The sequence below is a fragment of the Vigna unguiculata genome, chromosome 6, assembly GCF_037176805.1.
Source record: "Vigna unguiculata cultivar grain cowpea cultivar isolate G323 ecotype 2 chromosome 6, ASM3717680v1, whole genome shotgun sequence".
Classification (NCBI taxonomy): Eukaryota; Viridiplantae; Streptophyta; class Magnoliopsida; order Fabales; family Fabaceae; genus Vigna; species Vigna unguiculata.
This window is the reverse complement of record NC_140797.1, coordinates 25,794,484-25,814,465: the sequence shown is the minus strand read 5'-3', so window position 1 is coordinate 25,814,465 and position 19,982 is coordinate 25,794,484. Positions and strand designations below refer to the sequence as shown.

Sequence of the window (19,982 nt, the reverse complement as noted above, 5' to 3'; positions counted from 1 at the left end):
ATTATGCATATTTTATAAAATACCTCTTAATAAACCTAATGGTTGAGGTATGTGCATTATTTTATAAAATACCTCTTAATAAACCCAATGGCAATTATTGTAGGGGTGTGAGTCACAAACCACCCTTTGAGGGTTTACCTAGTGAATGTGATGGTGGGGCCGCCATTGTGAGACATGGGCAAGTCTCTAAGTGACACTCACGAAACAAGATACATGCACAAGGTCGTAACATGCACCACTGATTAGAACCTATAATGAACACCGATATTGTATGTGTTATTTACTAAAATCCGGTCACAGGGGATGTAGTTCAAGAAAATCAAGTCTCTGCATTTTCTCGGGTGGAAGTTTATGAACACTAGGTGTAAGGGTCAGAGCCGAAAGGTTCCTCTGAACTACAATATTTTGTTTTAAAAGATAATATTTTTTTATTTTATTTTTTAAATTATGTGGGGGATTGCTAGAAATATTTTAATATAATTTAAAAAATAAATAATTAAAATAAAAAAACTTACTGTTACTCATGTTTTTATAGACCTTTAATTTATTGGTTAATGTTTTTAATGCCTAACGGTTATATTCTTATTACTATTTACTTCTTTGTCTCCCTTTTCTACCTATAAATACCACCTAGGTGCATGGGAAAGAAACAACAAGAGAGACAACAAACACTAGAGTTTTTCTTAAAAGTGTTATTCTTTCTTCTCTATATTATCTTTAAGACAATGGTGTTCATAAGGTTTGGAGATCCTTCGCTGCACTCGATCGATCTGACGGGTTGTTGTATCTTGGGAGAGAAACGCATATGATTTGAAACACATATGATTGTGTATTTGTTTAGCCTTGTGCAGTAGGGGCGTTTTCTCTCTAAGGATAGCGCTATGTGTGTCTCAACCCAGGATATTTCTACTCCTTTCCTTGTTTATTTTTATTTATTATTGTTATTATAATTGTTGATCTTTGATTAAAATTCATTGTTTTATATATTGTCTTAGTATTATTATTGATTTAATAGTTATTATTATATTATTTCATATTTATATTATTATTAGTATTAGTTGAGTAATCATTTTCTAACACTGCGCAATACAAATGGATATATCCATTTGAGATATGGAAGTCCAATTTGAAAGGGGAAGGTCTGAAATAAAGCAAAGGTTTAAGGGTCTATTTGTGAAGCATATGTCTTGGAAGAAATTTCTAATTTAGCTTCTATGTATTTCGATCCTTGAATTCAAACCTAACATACTCAAGTTTCTTGTAATGATGATGGCAGTGAATATAAAATTAATGAGAATTTGTCTATATTTAAACACCCATGATGTCCCATTGGTAAAGGCCATGATAAATTACTAATAGAGGAGGAACTTCATATTACTGAGACATATGTAACTGTAAATTAGAAAGATCTAGAAACATATTTATAGTAAGTTTTCTTCGCATTTATCTATTTATACAATTTATTATTAACTTATAATATTAATTGTTGTCTTTGTTAGGAAATTTGAGGATTCATTAAAGGAAACAAATCCTAATATCTTTGAAAATGAAATATGGATGTCTTGAGATAAATATTTCAATAGGTGGTTGAAGTATCAAGTGAGTTGTTTACCGTAACAGTTTATAATGTATAATTTGTCATTCATCATATTAAGTGATATAATTGTATATTTTCTCTATGTAAATCCTCTATATGCGTACTGGTCAAGTTGGGAATCGATTGATTTGAGAGATAAGTTATGGTCCAGTTAATATTGTGACTTCTTATAATTCCCTAATAGAGATTTTATACTAAGGACTATAGAGCTAATAACTCTATTATGAAATAAGGTATATCTGTGAGAGGAAATACATACGATGAAAATGATTCAGACTATTGTGGAATTGTTGAAGAAATATTAGAATTTTCACATCCTAAACATCAAAACAATGTAATTATTCTATGTTGTCATTGGTTTGAACCTTTTCATGTTGTTAAAGTTGATACATTTGGGTTGGTTGATATCAAGCATAAGTCAAAGCCTGAATTAAATGAGCCTTTTGTATTAGTTGGACAAGCTCAACAAGTATATTATACAAGGTATCAACATAATAAGGGTAGAAATACTAGTGTTTGGTAGGAAACTTGCAAGGTTAGACTAAAATGATTTATGGTTGAGGCATTGAACAATGATGAGTATTTTTCAAACGAGAAAGTTGTTAATTATTATTTTCAAGATGATGGACCAATGTGAGTGTGATGATGATGAAATACAATTGTTTCATTTTAATGCACCAATGGAATAAGTGAACATGGCCGATGTAAATTATACAATGCACAATGTGCATAATGATCAATTTATCAATGACAATGATGAGGTCATAGATGAAGACAAAAAGTTAAATGATTTAGAAGAAGTTAGATGATTCAACTAATGATTTAGACAATTCAAATAATGAGTGGTTATGAATGAATCTTCTTAAGTTTTTAATGGTAAATGTGTTATTTGTGTGAAATTGAAATTGATGTCCAATATGAAAGTATAAACAATTGTTTTATATTGAGTCACTTTAGCTAAGTTACATTTGGTTCACTTCCTAAACTCTAAATGCCTACTTGAAGAGCAGAAAGAGGGTACGGTAAAAGAAACATAATATTATCAAATATTCAATATTAGGAGGATAATTGTTTCTTCGATATCAAATACTTTGAAATAAATTATAATTGTTTACATTTTATATTAGAATACCAAATAAAATTTCATGAGAACCAAAACATTTATTAAATTTTCAAATATTAATGAAACCTAGTTGATAAAATTTAAAATTATTTTTAAAAAAATATAAAAGGAAAAATAATTCAAATTAAAATATATTTTAAATATTTGTTTACTTCAATTTTTTAAATTATAATGAATCTCTTTTTTATACACTAATAAAAGTTATAATACATCACTTGATCAAAATGATGCAAAAAACAAATAATAAATATAATAATAAAATTTTAACATAGATCTTGTATCTTTTGAACTCCAATATAGGTTGGATGATGATAAAAAAATATTCATGGCAATTAATTAAAACTTTAAATTGAAGTAAATAAAAATTATGTATACAATTATAGTGAAAAAAATTAAAGTATGATTGTAATGAGTTAGAAAATAAAAAATAATTAGATAAAATATATCGAAATAGTATTCTACATGATGAAAATAAACAAAAAATATAAATATAAAAAATTAACAAATGTGTGTCTTATAAACAATTTGGAGACTATTGAAAGAAATCACACAAAGGAAAACAAATGTATAATTAAGGGTAAGATGAAAAATATATTAGAGATCTAAGAAAACTTTTCAAATATCAACATATATATTCAATGGTGGTTGAGAAATTAAAAAAAATGTTTTAGCGAAATAAAAAAGTTCTTCAAATGAAACAAAAATTAATAATATAATAAGTTATTTTTTTATATTACCTAGTAAATGAAAGGTTTATGTTATTAAACACTTAAATTGAGAGTATTAAACATTCTTATGTGAAATGAAAATATACAATAAATAAAAATATTCAAATGTTAGAAATAAAACTTTTTTAATTGACATACATCATTTTAACATAATTACATAAAGGTTATGATAAGATACAAAATATATTGGAGATTAGAATGAGTTTCATAACAAACCAAATGATTAAAGAAATAAAAAATAGAATATATATATATATATATATATATACATATATATATATATATATATATATATATATAGAGAGAGAGAGAGAGGGAGAGAGAGAGAGGTTACTTAATTAATTGTAAATATTTTAATAATTTAAACGAGGAAGGAGATATGGTGGGGACGGGTATTATGGCGGGGATATGTACATCCCCATCCTCATCCCGATACTCAATTTTTACACCATTTTACATTTACTAATTTATCTTTGAATCTTTCATTCTTTATAAATATAACATTATAAAAGTTAACTTTTTTGTTGAATAAAACATTCCTAAAAGTTGAACTATCAACTTTTTCAAGTGGTGTAAAATAATATTTTGCAAGGCTATACTTTAGTGGCATAAATAAAAATACCAAGAACTACCACAGCTAAAAGTGATACAGCAATGTGATCAAGTAGTATATTACCTGCTTTCATATCTTAATGTATCACCTTTAGTCTCGAGTACTTGTGTAGATAAAGAAATCCTTGAGCTATGCCTCCAATGATGTTCAACCATTTTTCCTAGTCTAGCAAATTCTTTCTAGGTGAATCTGTTATAAAGACAACATGATTGTTAAAATGATTTTGCATGCTAACATCTGGCACAGTCTTTGGCAATACCTTTGTTGAGACAAAAGAAAGCTTACCAAATAGGTAGTAGTCTAAGATCTTGTTAGGCATGTATTCGTGAACCAGTATTCCTTCATCTCTCAGGATGCAGAACCCTAGAAGCAGCGGCGGAGCATGGTTGGAGCAGGCGGGGCCACGGCCGCCCAAAATTTTCAATTTTTTAACCTTTTTATTTTTTTTTAAATTATATATTTAAAATTTGTTAAATTATTTATGTTTTTAAATTTTTTAAATTATATGTATATTTTTAAATTAGATAATAAAATGTTAAAAAATTAATGAAAATAAAATTAGGTATTTTTATAGGGTATAACATTTAATGTTAATAAATAATAAAATATTAAATCAAATATAGTAAAGAAAACAAATTATTAAGATAATTTTTTTATTTTTATTGTCTTTTTAGTTTTTCACATGTTGTATTTATCTCTTATCCTTACCTGATTTCTTTTTGTTACTTTACCACAAAAGAAAAAAAAGTAGTTTTCTTCTGTCTCACTTGGTAGTGAATTGATTATCATAATTTTTGTTAGTAATTATGTCTCTCAATTATTAATTATATTATGATAAATTATTTTTTAGTCTTAAACTTATTTTTCAAATAGGTATATTGATGAAAAACAAAAGAGTAAATTCATTTTTTAGAATTGATAAAAACATGACAATATGGTTGTTCATCGCATAACAATGAAATGAAATGCGACTTTTGAATTGATATGTGCACATTAGGAAAATGGGAAATGAATATTTTGCAGATAACATGATTATTTATATTGAAAAAAAAAATAGCTGAAAAATTTAGTTATGATTAAATTATTTGATAAGTTCAAGAATATGAAAAAATGATGGACAATCCATTAGATAGTGTAGTTTGTTTTATAGTTATAGCTATACTAGAATATAATTCATTTCCATTGAATGAGTGACGACGATAATGTTAAATATGTAAATTTTAAGTATATTTTGGCTCCCCCAGAAATTTTGGTCAAGATCCTCCACTGCCTAGAAGCTTTACAAGATGAGTGTGTTGGAGTTTGGCCATAAGTTTGATTTCATTCTTAAATTCCATTACCCCTTGTCCTAAACTTTTAGAAAGTCCTTTGTTTGCTACTTCTTGCTGATCACGCAGTGTTCCTTGAAGGTCATTGTATCAGTTCTTATCCAGACAATTTCAAATTTAAGTAAGAAAGTTAACTAATTGTTATGCAAACATATCGTTTCAAATTACCTTATAAACAGGACCAAATCCACCCTCTCCTAACTTATTGGCTGTTGAGAAATTCCCTGTTGCAGCAGCAATGGTCTCAAACGTGAATATTTCAATCCCATTGCTTGTCTTTCCCTTGTTCTTAATCTTTCTAGAATTACCTCCAATATCATATAATAACTTCTCCTACATCTTTTTTCTCTCCACTAGTGGTTAGACATTAACATGTAAGCTATAAAAAGGCCTAAATCTGTTTAGGCCATTACCTGAAAAACATGTGTAGATGATATAGTTTTTAGTTCCTTGTAAACTTAATTTTAGAGTTGCATTGACAAACATAAGGTATCTTGTCACTAACACAAATAGAATGGCATCAATAAATAAACACACTTAATATGAAATTTAGAACTATATACCTTTCAATAAAGTATATGACAAAACTAGGAAAACCAAGACACAACCTACAACAACTAACCTCCTCGTGATGTTGGCATTTCTTCTCCACTTTCTTTATTCTGCAGTGAGAAGCAGAGAATCTCTAAGACTCAGATAAACTAAAGAAAAATTCATTCAATCCAAAATCACAACAGGTAACCTAACATATAACTCAAATAAGTAATTCTTAAGTTTAGCAAATTCAAGAATGAGAACGACAAGCATCAAATATATAAGTTGTTATTGTGTCAAGAACTATACTTGTATGCCAGATTCCCTTCCCTCAAATATTCATATTTGATTTCCAATCATATTCTATATTATGCTGAATAGATTCATAGTTTTTTTTGAAACTTTGATTTCCAATCAAACAACAAAATGTTTAAATGCTTACATTTGCTTGAGGAATCCCTAATTTATGTAAATATCAATTTGATTTGCTTCTTTTATTCACCATGAATTCTGGTAGTGGTTCAGCCCAGTGATGAAGACGACAATCAACAATGGACATGGCCAACATCGTCAATAATGATTCAAGTGGGGCAGCGAACATGTAGGGTCGTTAGTGTTGGTAGAGCACAACGAAGATAGTGCCAAGAAGGAACGACACTAATAGTGACTTGGGAAGAACCATGGGTAGGCTAGGTTTGGTGGAAAAGAGAAGTTTCTGGTTTGGAGTTTTCACATAGTGCCCAATGAGACTGGAAGGAAGAAAATAGAAAAAAAAAACATAAAAAAATTTGTGACGATTAATAAAAATTAACAAAAAATAAAAATATTTTTAACGGTTTTTTAGCCGCTATAAAATAATCTCTAATCAATGGATTTTTGGTAGTGATAGCATAAAAGAGATAAGAATAAGTAGAAAAAAGGAAATGAATATGAAAAGACGAAAAACGAAAATGAGAGAATAGAGAAAAGAGAGAGAAAATTACTAAAATTTTGAATACTTTGCAAATAAATTTTTTGTTTTTGTTTTTAGCACATTACATTACATGTCTTATATAGCCTCTAAAAATTGAAACTAAAGTGGGTCTAATTTAGGCTCTAATTAAGTTCTGAAAGCCTTATAAGCATAGAATCTAATGCAAAAGTAATCAACCCAAAATATGATCTACAAATTTAGTTATTGCCAAAACATTGAATAAGGGATATATAAGTTGAAAAGGCAAAATTAAAACAATTATGTCAAAGAATCCAATTTGTGTATGATAGTGGTAAGACCAGGAAAATAATTAATATTGCAAGGTGTAGGTTGGACGTGAATAGTATTATTTAAATTTATTAAATAAAAAATTATACAAAAGTAAATAGTAGCATAATTGGTTAGTGCTTTTTGTTTGAGGTTGAGGGTCATGTGTTTGATTCTTGTAATGTGCATTTGATGTGTTTATTTTGTTTCTTGTTCTATAATTATTTTGGTGGGTGTATTTATTTTTGTAATTGTTGTAATGTTGTTGTGTATGTGTATAACAAGATAAATGTGATAGTTTATTTGTTTGAAGTGTTTGTTTGGAGCTTAGTAGTGGTGAGTTTGAATCTTAGCTAGAGCAAAATTATGCTAGTTTTAATTTTAGCATTTTTTGTGGTATAAGGAAAGATGAAGAGTTGGGGGCAGATTTATTCTAAGGCAAGGTGGTCTTGTTGTAGGAATTCCAAGTAAGGGAAGCTATCCTTTTGCTTATTATGTGATTATATGTGGATAAATATTTGAAGTTTGGATTACGAAATGCCAAAATGTGGTTTTATTGGAGAACTTTAATTATAATAGATGAATTTGTGGTGGCATTGTGAAATACATTTTTTTGGGATTAAGTTCCTGGTTTGAGGGGATCTATCTTTTTTTTATGTGATGTGATGTGGAGAAAAGTTATTATTCCTTTCTTTTTCAAATTGGTAAAATTCGATGTTTTATTTATGGATGAATTCATGGTGGAATTATGATATCTATCTTGTGTCTTCTAATCATTTGTTATTGTGGTTTAGTCAATGGTGGTAATTGAATATTTGAATATTAATTTGCAGTTGAGTATGAATACAATTGGATACCGTAATTTTTTTCTCTTTTGGGGTTGTATCTACGGTGATTTTTGTAAAGTGCAGGCCAATTTGAGGTAAGTTGGTTAGAAATACTTTTTTTGTTGTGTTGAATTTATCGTTAACAAAAGAGATGCTTAGCTTATGTGGAATATGGTTCTTTGGTGTTGTGGCAGTTTTTCTATTGGAAATATGAACTTTGGTCTATGGGCACATATATAGGAGATAATTTTTATGTTTGTGAGAAAGTTTAGGATTGGTGATGATGTTCATATCTAAAGTAGCGTCGTTAGGGTTTTGGAAAAATTATTATGTTTGGATAATGAGGGTGGAAGTGGTCATATGGGAAAATGATATTTTTGTTTAGATAATTTTATTGAGTTAAATTTATTTCAATGTTTTTAGTATTGAATTCATGGTTGTATGTTTATTGTAGATGATTTTATGATTGAATGTCAATGGTCAATGGGATGATATCCTAAGAGCATGGATGTGTTGCACAGATTGATAATTTCTATGGAAAAGATTGTGGTGATGTTTTATTTCAAGAATAAGTGCAAAATTTTCTTTAGTTAAGGGTGAATTGTGGTTGCATACTTGAGCAGTGAGTAAGTTGTTTTAAGTGATGGATATTAACTAGGTGCAAGCCTAAAAGTTATCAGGTGGAGTATTTTTTTCCATCTTGTTTTCAAGAATTTGTAAACATTAGGTTGTTTTGTTGGATGGTAAATGACAATGATAACCTTGGAGGTGTAAATGGTGTTGAAAGGCAAGTAAAATCATAATGGGAAAGTTGTGTAATTTGTTATGTGCATATTTTGAATGCTCGATATATTGAACAAGTACTTTGTGCATAAAAATTGTTGTTTTTCATTGGGCGAGTGACATGGTAGCTCGATGAGAGAAAATTGTGAGATAAAATGGTCGTTAGGCAACGATTGATGTAGTCATTGGGCGAGTGGTTGGATCACTAGGCGACTAGTGGTAATGGATGATAATCCTTATGTGCATAATGAGTTTATACTCACTACATATGACATCTCCATAATGGATGGAAATCCCATTGTGCATTAATTAATAAGAGATTTTTCCTTATAGTAATTCATTTGGAAAAACATATTATTTTCTATCACTAGCATTCACCCTTTCATGTGATACATAGCCCTGAGATGTGACTTTTTTAGCACAACACACTACAATAGGATACAATGTTTGAGGTACCGTCATTTCACACATATCAAATTATTTTAAATTGTTTTGCCTTCTTCATCTTCTTTATAAATATGAAATCAATCAGTTTGCATCACTCCTTTTTGTTTTGTACCTCTATGATTTTGATCTCGAATAGTGCCCTTGTTCTTTCCTCACCCTTGCTTTGTTCATCATTGCTTTTTACATTCTCCACCTAAGTATGTTCCAATGTCTTCTTCTTCCTTTTGTTATTCTTCTAGTGGTGGCATCGAGGATAGATATCAAAGTTATTTAAACATTTACCCACAACTAAGCATTAAGGGACTCGTGAATTTATGGGTAAAGTCTCTATACATCATTGTATAAATTTGGTTTTTGTGTATCGAATTGACCTTATTTTTTCTGTGTAGATATCATGGATAAATATTTTGACTACAAAGCTCTATATGTTAAGTAGGGGTGAAAAACTTAATCCAACTACACTGAATTATAATTAACTGCATTATATTATACTAAAAAAACTAAACTATTTATAATAAAAAATAAAAATTGAACTATATTATTGTATAGTTCAATTTTAAAAAATTGAACTTCTACCGGTTAATTGCTCACTAATTGAATTGTGCATTTTATTTTTCTCTTTCTCTTGAATCGTTACCTAGATTGTAAGCACACTACATTTCTTCTATTTCAATCACCACTATTGTTGAAGGCCCTTCCGCCCTTTCCTCCTTGCCATGGTCATCCTAGACATTATACAAACTCTAAATTTCTTTGTTGTCTTCCCCGCATCATGTTGGATGTGAGGTGATCTCTTTATCTACCTTTCCCAATTTGGGTTTTTAATTTTAACCATTATAATTCATTTTTGCTTCCTCTTTTTACCCCACTTCGGTCAATATAGTAAGGTAAGGTAGTGTGAGATGTTGTATCTAGTATTTTGTCTACTTGCCTGTCATACATTGTCTTTTAATACCTAAACTAACCTGAGTATATATTTTCTATATTTTGATTAAAGTGCAATTTTTTGTTGTAAATTTTGTATGTGATTCCAAATACAGTGAATATAATGTAATACTATGATCCAAATACAAAGAATACAGTGACTGAATCTTTAACCACAAATTGTGATTATTTTGATTTCTATGAAGGTCAAATTTTTGTGAATTTAGGAAAACTACTCATCTAAAAGCCTAAATTGTGATTATTTTGATTTCTATGAAGGTCAAATTTTTGTGAATTTAGGAAAACTACTCATCTAAAAGCCTAAATTCGTCTTATGAGGTTTTTTACATTCTCTTACCCTTTTTAAAATCTATTAATGTGGTTTTAGGCATGCTTTTATTTATTTATTTATTTTTGCTGAATGCAATTTTTTGTATTTGGTGGGAGTGTTACCAACCTGTGATACTCATTAGAGACATTATTTTCATTAAGCAAAGAAGATATTAAAATTTTTGTTTAATGAACTCACTTGATTCAATTCATGTGGTTCTTATTAAAATTTGTGTGTATACCTTCATTTAGTATCTATTATGTTGTGTTGTGCACGAAATATTGAATGTAGAAGTAACATATCACATTAAAATTCTAGTTTTCTATTGAACTGCATGTGCAACGAGTTCCTTTTTATTTCATGCGGGACATGATGGAAGTTATTTCTGATTGTTCATAACACTTTTAATCTTCCCTCTGTCGGGATTTAGAAAGAATTGCTCAAGATATTGGTATAATCGGGGAGAAAGATAAGTTGAAAAGGAAAATGTACAGAGGTATGTTATTCCTATTATTCTGGCAACCTTACTGCAGTTTTATTTCATGCAATTCACTTTACTTAAAGGGAGCCAATATTAACCTTACCTAATTTGATCTGAATCAGTATAAAATTTATGTGTGTTCTTTTATCTATTTTTTAATTCTGTTGTTAAAAAAAATTAAATTTTTCAAAAAATTAATACAGTGATATTTGTCATCAGAGCTCAATTCAAGCTTAAGTTTTTCGAAAAAAAAGTTTTCAATAGCTGAAAATTTTTAAAAATAAAAACATTAACTTCAAAACAATTCACCACCTTTTTATTGGTTTTCTTCAACTTTCTCTTTTATTCTAACAATTTGAGTTAGAGTTGATTTTTATAATTGTACCTGTCCAGAAACAGCGCATCAATATTTTGTCGATGATAAGGTCAATACATTACCGATGATAGGGTGATAATCAACAAAGAACAAAGATATGAAGTGGCATCGCCATAAAGTTGATGGTTGAATAAGGATGAGCAGAGGTGTAGAGTTGTATCACTATAGAAACGATGTCAGTAAAGATAACAAACTAACCTCCTTCCTTGTAAGAAGCTAAGATTAAGGAAATAATACTAACGAATATTATGTAATTATTATAGTTACATTAGTTATTATTTAGGTTGGTTGAGATTTAGGAAGATATTGATGATTATCTTTAAGATTATTATGTATATCTGTAATATTTGTAACTGATTCATCTACTATAAATAAGAATATTACTCTCATGGTCAAGGGACAGATTGTTTTTGACCTAAGCAAGTCTTAAGCTAGGGTTAAAAATATTTCTTTCTTTTTGTTTTTGGTTAAGAATTATCTGGCACTTTTCTTGACAAGAACAATTATATTTTTGAATAAATATAAATATGTAATAATATTATAATTTAAATAATTGATACTTATAAATTAAGTTCTAATTATTAGTCATAACGGACTAATTTAACATGTAAATATAATAATTATTTTAATTTATCCAATTGAAGATATTAATTGTAACATCTCATTTTAATAGTACAAAACTAATAAAATAAGACATTTCATAATAATATTCAAAGGCAAATTAACATAATAAAAAGTATATTAATACAATCTTCCGAGAGTTCAGACTATAGAAATATACCATTTATACAACAACACCAAACCTAAAAAAGTATGAACATACTAACTACTCGTACTTCCACTACAATCTAACCATTCTAAGTACAAGCTTCTCATCCTTCAGAGGTGCCTGTAAACCTACACCTTCAGCTGCTCCCACCAGAATGGATCGATCATCACAAAAGAAGAAAACAACATAAGATCACAAAGTGCAAGGGTAAGCTACTATACAAAAGATTTATCCTAAAACCATTCAAAACATATCAATAATAAGCCATACAAGATAAACTACAACAATTCACATAATTGCACACAAACAGTTGACATTATAACTAATTATCCAAATACATGCATTTGGAATCAGAATCATTGGAGACTTGCACTTGTGGTGGCCTCTACTACTTTCCAGAGTCATTGCCAATGAGTTTCACCCTATCACACTCAATGTTAAACCGTCATCATCTAAGGCTATTATCTTGCCATAGACTAGGACCTCCTACTACTCTCACCATATGAACCATTCTACTTTATTTGAGTTTGAATGATCATTAGAGTTTCAAGATGCCACCTTACTTGAATCCATAGTCTAATGCATACACTAAAATAGCACCACCATAAAATCTCCCTAGGAGACCCATGGAATTACCTCAAACACATACAATGTAAGACCCAATGAATTTAAATAATTAAATAAATAATTATTTAATAAATACAGGTAGTGGGAGCCTTTATGCCATTTAATGCTTGATAATTAGATGATTATAGGTTTGAACCTTGGTAGAGAGGAGGCGAGAGTTCATGTTAAAATTGAAGAAAACAAATAGAAGGTTCCACAGGTAACTAATGGATATTTCCACAACCTGTGGATTCAGCTACAAGAAGCACAATTCAAACAACAATTCCATAAGCAACATGCGGATATTTCCACAACCTATGGATTCGGCTACAAGAGGCAGAATTCAAACCATACAAATAAAAACAACCATACTCACCATATATCAAATTCATCAACATGCATTAATTAATTTAGAAAAAACATTGCAAAGCAAAATAATACTAGTTTCCCTTACTTGACAAAGCGACTCAACCGGCACAATCAGGAATAACACATGATGCTCTATCTATGCCTAGGAATAACACAAGAACAATCAGGACCTATCGTTATACTCACTAATCAACAGAAACTCATATTGATGATTAAAATATCACATGCAACCAAAGCAAGGTCACATAGAAGCTAGAACAAATAAGACCTACAATGTCCAAAACCGGATATTTAATTTTTTTTGGTACCTCATTTTGACAAAAGACCAGAAAAAGATTAATTTTCTACCTCATTATAATATACTTATGTTGGGATGGAATGTGATTCGACATATTTAGTAGGGAAATATTTAGTAGTTTAATAATGTCAAAAAGATAATCGTTGTACAAAATTAATGGGTGAATTCGACTATGGCCTTTTAAATGTGACCTTTTCCTTAAATTTAACTTGGTCTACTCCAAACTTTTTTTTCAAATGTTAAAAAATTTTAAATCATGAAACTTAAAATCGTTAGTACTTATGAAACAATTATAAAAGTAGAGACATTACAAGAAGATAGGTTAGACTGGATAAAGATTCTCTGGTTTTTTTAAAAAATTAAAATATTATTAATTAAAAGTAATATAGATTAATAAGTACTTTAATGAATAGCTTTTTTGAAAATATTTTTAACTAAAATATTATTTACACTTTTTATTTCAAAAACGTGTTTCTTTTACTTTTTTTTTCTAAAATAAGTTTTACAAATTTTCATAGTAGAATATTCAACTATTCTAAATCTTCTTGATCACATGGATTTGGTTCTAATTATTTAAAAAATTTAGGTTAATTATACTTTTGGTCCCCATTTTGGAGTCAAAATCTCAAAATGGTACCCAAATTTTTAAAATTCTCAAATTGGTCCCCTTTTTTGTTAAAACGTCTCACGTTTGCCCTTTCCGTTAAGTCAAGGTTGACGCCGTTAGAGGGAGTGTCACGTGTCAGTTCCTCGATTTTTTGAATTTTTTTTATTTTTAATTTTTTTTTTTGAATTTTTTTTTAAAAATCAAAAAATTGCCACGTGTCAAGCTGTCATCGTGCCACATGGCAGTGACAGAGTGATGTGGCAGTGACAGTGACACGTGTCAGTATTACGCCAGGTGTCATTTCCTTAGTCTCAATTTGGTCCCTTTATTTTAATTTGTCTCAATTTAGTCTCAATTTTTGTAAAAATTAGCAATTGTGTCCCTCTCCAAATTGAAATCAAATTTAATTTCTATATAAATGTACACAAATATTTCCATCAAAATTGATATTTCAAGTAAATATTTTTAACCAAATTAAATTCATTTAATTAATATTTTACATTGAACTTTATTTAAAATGGTTTAAAAGTTGTTATCAAATTAGAAATTGAACTTTAAAAGGTGAATTATTGGTACCTTAGCTTCTTAGGGATATCATGCATGATGGTGGAATTTATTTATATATTTGGTTTATAACTTTAGCTATATGACAATTTAGATTGTTTGTTGTAAATCAATAATAAAGAGAAATATTTGTTTATTGCAAATTTTAATTGTATATATATACAAATAAATTGTATGTAATGCTTAAACTATAGTTCTAATTTAAATTTAAAAGAACTGTGTTAAAATATTATAAAAGTAAGTTGAAGCAGTCAACATTCTAGGCTAAATATCAATTGATGGTTTTGTTTTTAAAGAAATTTATTAAATGGAGATTATGTAAGTGTGACCTAAGTTTAATTTATATAAGAAATTTATACTACTTTTAACCAAATTTTTTAAAGCATGGATTTACATTGAAATTTATTTAAAATGGTTTAAAGGTTGTTAATAGAAAATAATGTTAATAGAAAAAATTCATAAATTAACTAGTTCATGTAACAATAAAACACATATAAATTTAAAATTTGAAAACAATTTGAAGTAAAGTTGAATGTGAATCATAATTTTAAATAAACTTAGCTATGTTTAAAATATATAATAAAAATATTAATTTGAATAAAAATATCATATTTCATAAAAATATTTGTATAACATTTATATAAAATTAATTTTTGTTTCAATTTGAAGAGGGAAAAAATTGCTAATTTTTACAAAAATTGGGACTAAATTGAGACAAATTAAAATAAAGGGACCAAATTGAGACTAAGGAAATGATACCTAGCATAATACTGACACGTGTCATTGTCACTGCCACGTGGCACAATGACAGCTTGACACGTGGCAATTTTTTGATTTTTTTAAAAAAATTCAAAAAATAAAAATAAAAAAAAAAATTCAAAAATAATAATAAAAAAATTCAAAAAATCGAGGAACTAACACATGGCACTATCTTTGATGGTGTCAACCTTGACTTAACGGAAAGGGCAAATGTGAGACGTTTTAACAAAAAAAGGGACCAATTTGAAATTTTTAAAAATTTGGGTACCATTTTGAGATTTTGACTCCAAAATGGGGACCAAAGGCATAATTAAACCAAAAATTTAATATGTAAGGCCTACATCTTAAAGATGGATAAAAAATAAAAAATATGATGATGAAATATGTAAAATAAAAACTTAAATTGTAAAATGAAAAAACTAATTATAGGTTTGCAATTAAACCTACTATTTCACATACCAAAATTTTAATTGGTTTTGACTTGTATTAAGAGTTAATTAAACACTACTGACAACATAAACTAACTTGTAGATGTGTTGCCTAAACATAAGGACAGAGGATAAACTACACATAACTGTCTTTTTCAAACAACTAATATGGATCTTAAATATTCAATCTTCAGTACACCAACTACTTGAAAAATCAGTTTTTTCTTTTTTCTTTGTGCATTTACAATTAACCTCATTCTTAAGTCTCCACCTAAGGAAACCTCTTATTGCATCTATATGACTTGGGAAAAAATTATCTTAAATCATATGATAGACACCACCTATCCATTTTAGCTACAATCTCCATTTCATTTATTTGTTAAGAAAATTTTCACGATTAGACCTAACACCTTACCATTTGCTGAAGAAGAGTTCGTACCTACAAGGACCAACAACGCAATTAAGAAATATATTGATAAGCTTTAATTTGTTTGAGAAATTTTCTCCTGAAAGCTAGAAGTTAAAGAGACCAAGCCACTTGTGTAGTCAACTGAGTATCTAATATTATTGAATATGGGGCTTAGGTACCCCAAAATACCCTAGCCTTTATCAAGCTCGTATCTAATGTTACCCGTATATCTATTTATAAGTTTAAGGACCCAGGTTTAAAGTGTAGTTGGACCTATTTAAATATTTCAAAGTAGCTCATGACTAATAAATTAATTTAAGCTTCATTCCATGATCTTGCAAGAATTTCTAAAATTTGAGTTGAAGCTTATATCAAATGTGAATACTTCAATACAACCTTATCAGAATTAGCATCAAGCTTCCGAGGAGCTTTCCACTTACTACAAAACCATGATTTTTCAACCATTGCTTTTATTGGAACATAAAATTGTGCTCTTTAAGATAAATCCAGCTCTATAACTCTACAATGCTTAACAAATAAAATATAAAATGAGATAGATAAAAATATGGATTAAATGTCTTTTACTCATTTCTGAGAAATTTCAGCCCGTATAAAAAAATTTCTAAGCTCAGATTATTGTCTCTAAACAATACCAAAGAAACTATTAACACCACATGTATACATGTATGAAAGGAAACAAAATAATGGTTATTGTGCTGCTACTTGACAAAAATGCAATACAAAAATCTTGACACATGATATTGCACTAGACATTTCATACCACACATTAATATTTCATGATAGATAACAAACCTTTAAAATATTTGGATCCTGCCATGGACCCTTATCAGGACCTCATACAACCACCTTGATATATTTGGATCCCCAATTATTTCTTAATTTGAAAAGCACAAAGATTGTACTGAATAATATAAAGGACTCATGCAGCAAAGCACATATTTTCTATCAGGATTTGTTGCCAATGTAGCCATCGAAAATTTGTTTCTAGTAAGAATAGATGAGCACAAAATTTGGATGCAGATAGAGTAAGAAACATAATAAGGCAAGAACAAAGCACAAAAAAATCCAATAAACATCCCACACCCAAAAATACGTTGTTGACATTGACGAATTTCAAAATTTCATAATGGAAGAATGAGCACGTTGAAATCCATAATCATTTCAACCTCGATGAACAAAGACCCTCGTTTATGGTTGGTTCTAAAGAAAAGAATGTAATTAATAATAAAAGAGTATGTTTAAGGGTTATGAATGGAGAAGGTTGGAAAGTGGTTTGACTTTGGCAATTGAGGACGAAAAGATTTAAGAAAAGTGGGTTGCAAAAACATGAATTGTTTGAATATCGTGTGAGCGGAAGTTAAATTGAGAGAAGAAAGAATAAAGAAAGGAGAATTTGAAAAGAAAGGACATGGGGGTTTACAGAAAAACCAACAATGAGGACAAGTGTCACTCATTTAGCTTGGGTTATTTGGATAAAATCTAGAGTTAATTGTTTTCATATATCCATAAAATGATCAACTGTGTCTCAAAATTGAATATGTTCTTAAGGGTAATGTTCTTTATTTTCTAACAAATTCACAAATACAATCAAAGCATGCATAAGGTTAGGTAAAGTACCCTTGAAATGAAATCATCTACAAGGGCCAATTGAGTACTTGTTTGAATGTCATGTGAACAGGAGTTAAATTGAGTTAAATGGAAAGAAGAATGAATAGAGAAGGAAACCTAAAAAGAAAGGACAAATAGATCTACTTAAAAACTAAGAAAACTAACTACTAGGGATATTACCCAAACACCCCAATTTAAATTACTTACACGTGTCTCATTCTTTGGTTTTATTGTCTTTTTACTCGTGTTGAAGTTGGTTTCTTTTAATGGTTTTGTTGCCTTTTTTCAGCCCATGAACTCAACTCCGGTTTTACCCCATAATCCCTGCAGCTTTTCATTCTAATCGATGGGTTTATTGTAAAATTTTGTTTCCCGCTCATCTTTGCTACTCGATTCTCTTCTTGATTGATTGACATATATCTACTTTTTTCAAAATGGAAGATTGTGGATTTATCTGCTGCATTTCTCCATTTCAAATTATCATTGTGGTTTCAATTTCCGGTGTTCTCTATCTGTTGATTCTATTTTGCTTTATTTAAAGTAAATTTGTTCTTCATTTTGTTCTTATAATATCTTTCCGAACTTGAAATTTGATTGTCTTCTTATGTTTTTTCTTTAAAATTTTTGAATCAATTTGTTTGTGTTATTATTTCCCATAAAAATTTGAAGGCAATAGAGTGCACTAAAATTGCGTCTGTTGTGGTTCTTGCACTTGGAAGAAAGGGCAATGGTGTGGATTTTCAATTTCGGTGGTGCATTGGCGATGTTTTGTTCGCCGATTTTGGTGGTGCATTGACGAGGTTTCTATTCGTTTGGTCTTAACCACCCTCACTTCACTGTTCAGGGTTTTGCTTCACTCACGCCATTCGCACTTTACTTCCATCAATTTTGCTGAATCGATCTATATTTTGAACTTAATCGGAAGCTCTGTGTTTTTGTTAGACATGGAAATCGATGAATCCTCTCACGTGCTTCCCTTTCAGCTTCAATTCGATAAACCCCTCGCTTCTTAGGTTTTTTCAATTTAACTTTCAGATTTGTGTCACCGTTAAGCTATCTCCATGCTATTTTAAAAGATTGTTTGATTTTATGAACGATTTTTGAATCAATTTGATTGTCATTCTTCATTTTGTTTGTATTCTTTATTTGAAGTCAAAATTTTCGTTTTTTTTTCTTTATTCAATGAAATTTTTTTGGTTTATTTGTTTGTTACTTTTTGTAAAATATAAGAATAATGTGTTTGTTGTTTATTAGATATCGAAGCAAAAAGTTATCTAATCAAGGAAGAAGAGGTGAGATCGAATAAAAAGTGTCTTCAATGAAAACAAAAGGTAACATTTTAACGTTTAGGTTTTTTTTGGGTTCTGTAAAGAGTTGTATTGTTTTGTTTTTTGATGAAGAAAGTTGTGTTAAATTGATCATTTCACTCTCATATCTTTATATATGCAACAACAATGGTGAAGGGTTTGCTCAACAAACTCAACTCTCGCTCCCTCTCCGTCGTTGGAAAATGGCAGCACCATTAACTTCGTCGCCTCAACATCCACGAGGACCAGGTGTATCTCTCTTTTCCTTCCTCACCGTTATCGATATTATTACAATTTACAAATCAATTTGGAGCTTCACTTGTTCCCAAAGATGCCAGTCACAAAATCTATTCTTAAGAAATTATGCCTTATAATTTTACCAGGTTTATTGATTTTATAAGAAGGTGGTCCCATGGGATTGATTAAAAAATGAGATATAATCAACGTTGACACCCAAAAAAGGAGAATTTATGTTTTCCATGTTAAATTTTTATATTATCTTCTTCTTGCTAAGTTTTTCTACATTTTTTTTTATCTTTGTTGCAGGTTAATGTGTATGTTTCCAGATTATTTGTGCAGTTTTTTCTTTCTATAGTGGACATTATTTCTGCTGTTGAGTTTGACAAGTATGGTGGTCGATTAATTCTCTTTGAGAGAACAGATAAAAAAATGAAAGCTTGATTTTTGCTTTAGTAATTTTTTTCATAGCTGAACTTAGTTTTGAAAGATTCAATCTCACATCCTTGATTTTGTAATATCTATGTATACTACTATATATAACGACATCGTGGATCAAGGAGGGATTTGAAAAGGATGGACTATAATGTTAGTAGACATCCTAAGTTCCTTTATAAAACAAAATTTTAGAGTCATGAGCTCGAGGTATTTTTTATTCATCAATTAAT

The 19,982-nt window shown here is 29.2% G+C and overlaps 1 pseudogene; it reads left to right on the top strand.

Annotated features, from left to right (window-relative positions):
* Positions 1 to 1,113: 1,113 nt before the first annotated feature.
* Positions 1,114 to 2,449, top strand: LOC146885690 (uncharacterized; annotated as a pseudogene).
* Positions 2,450 to 19,982: the final 17,533 nt, after the last annotated feature.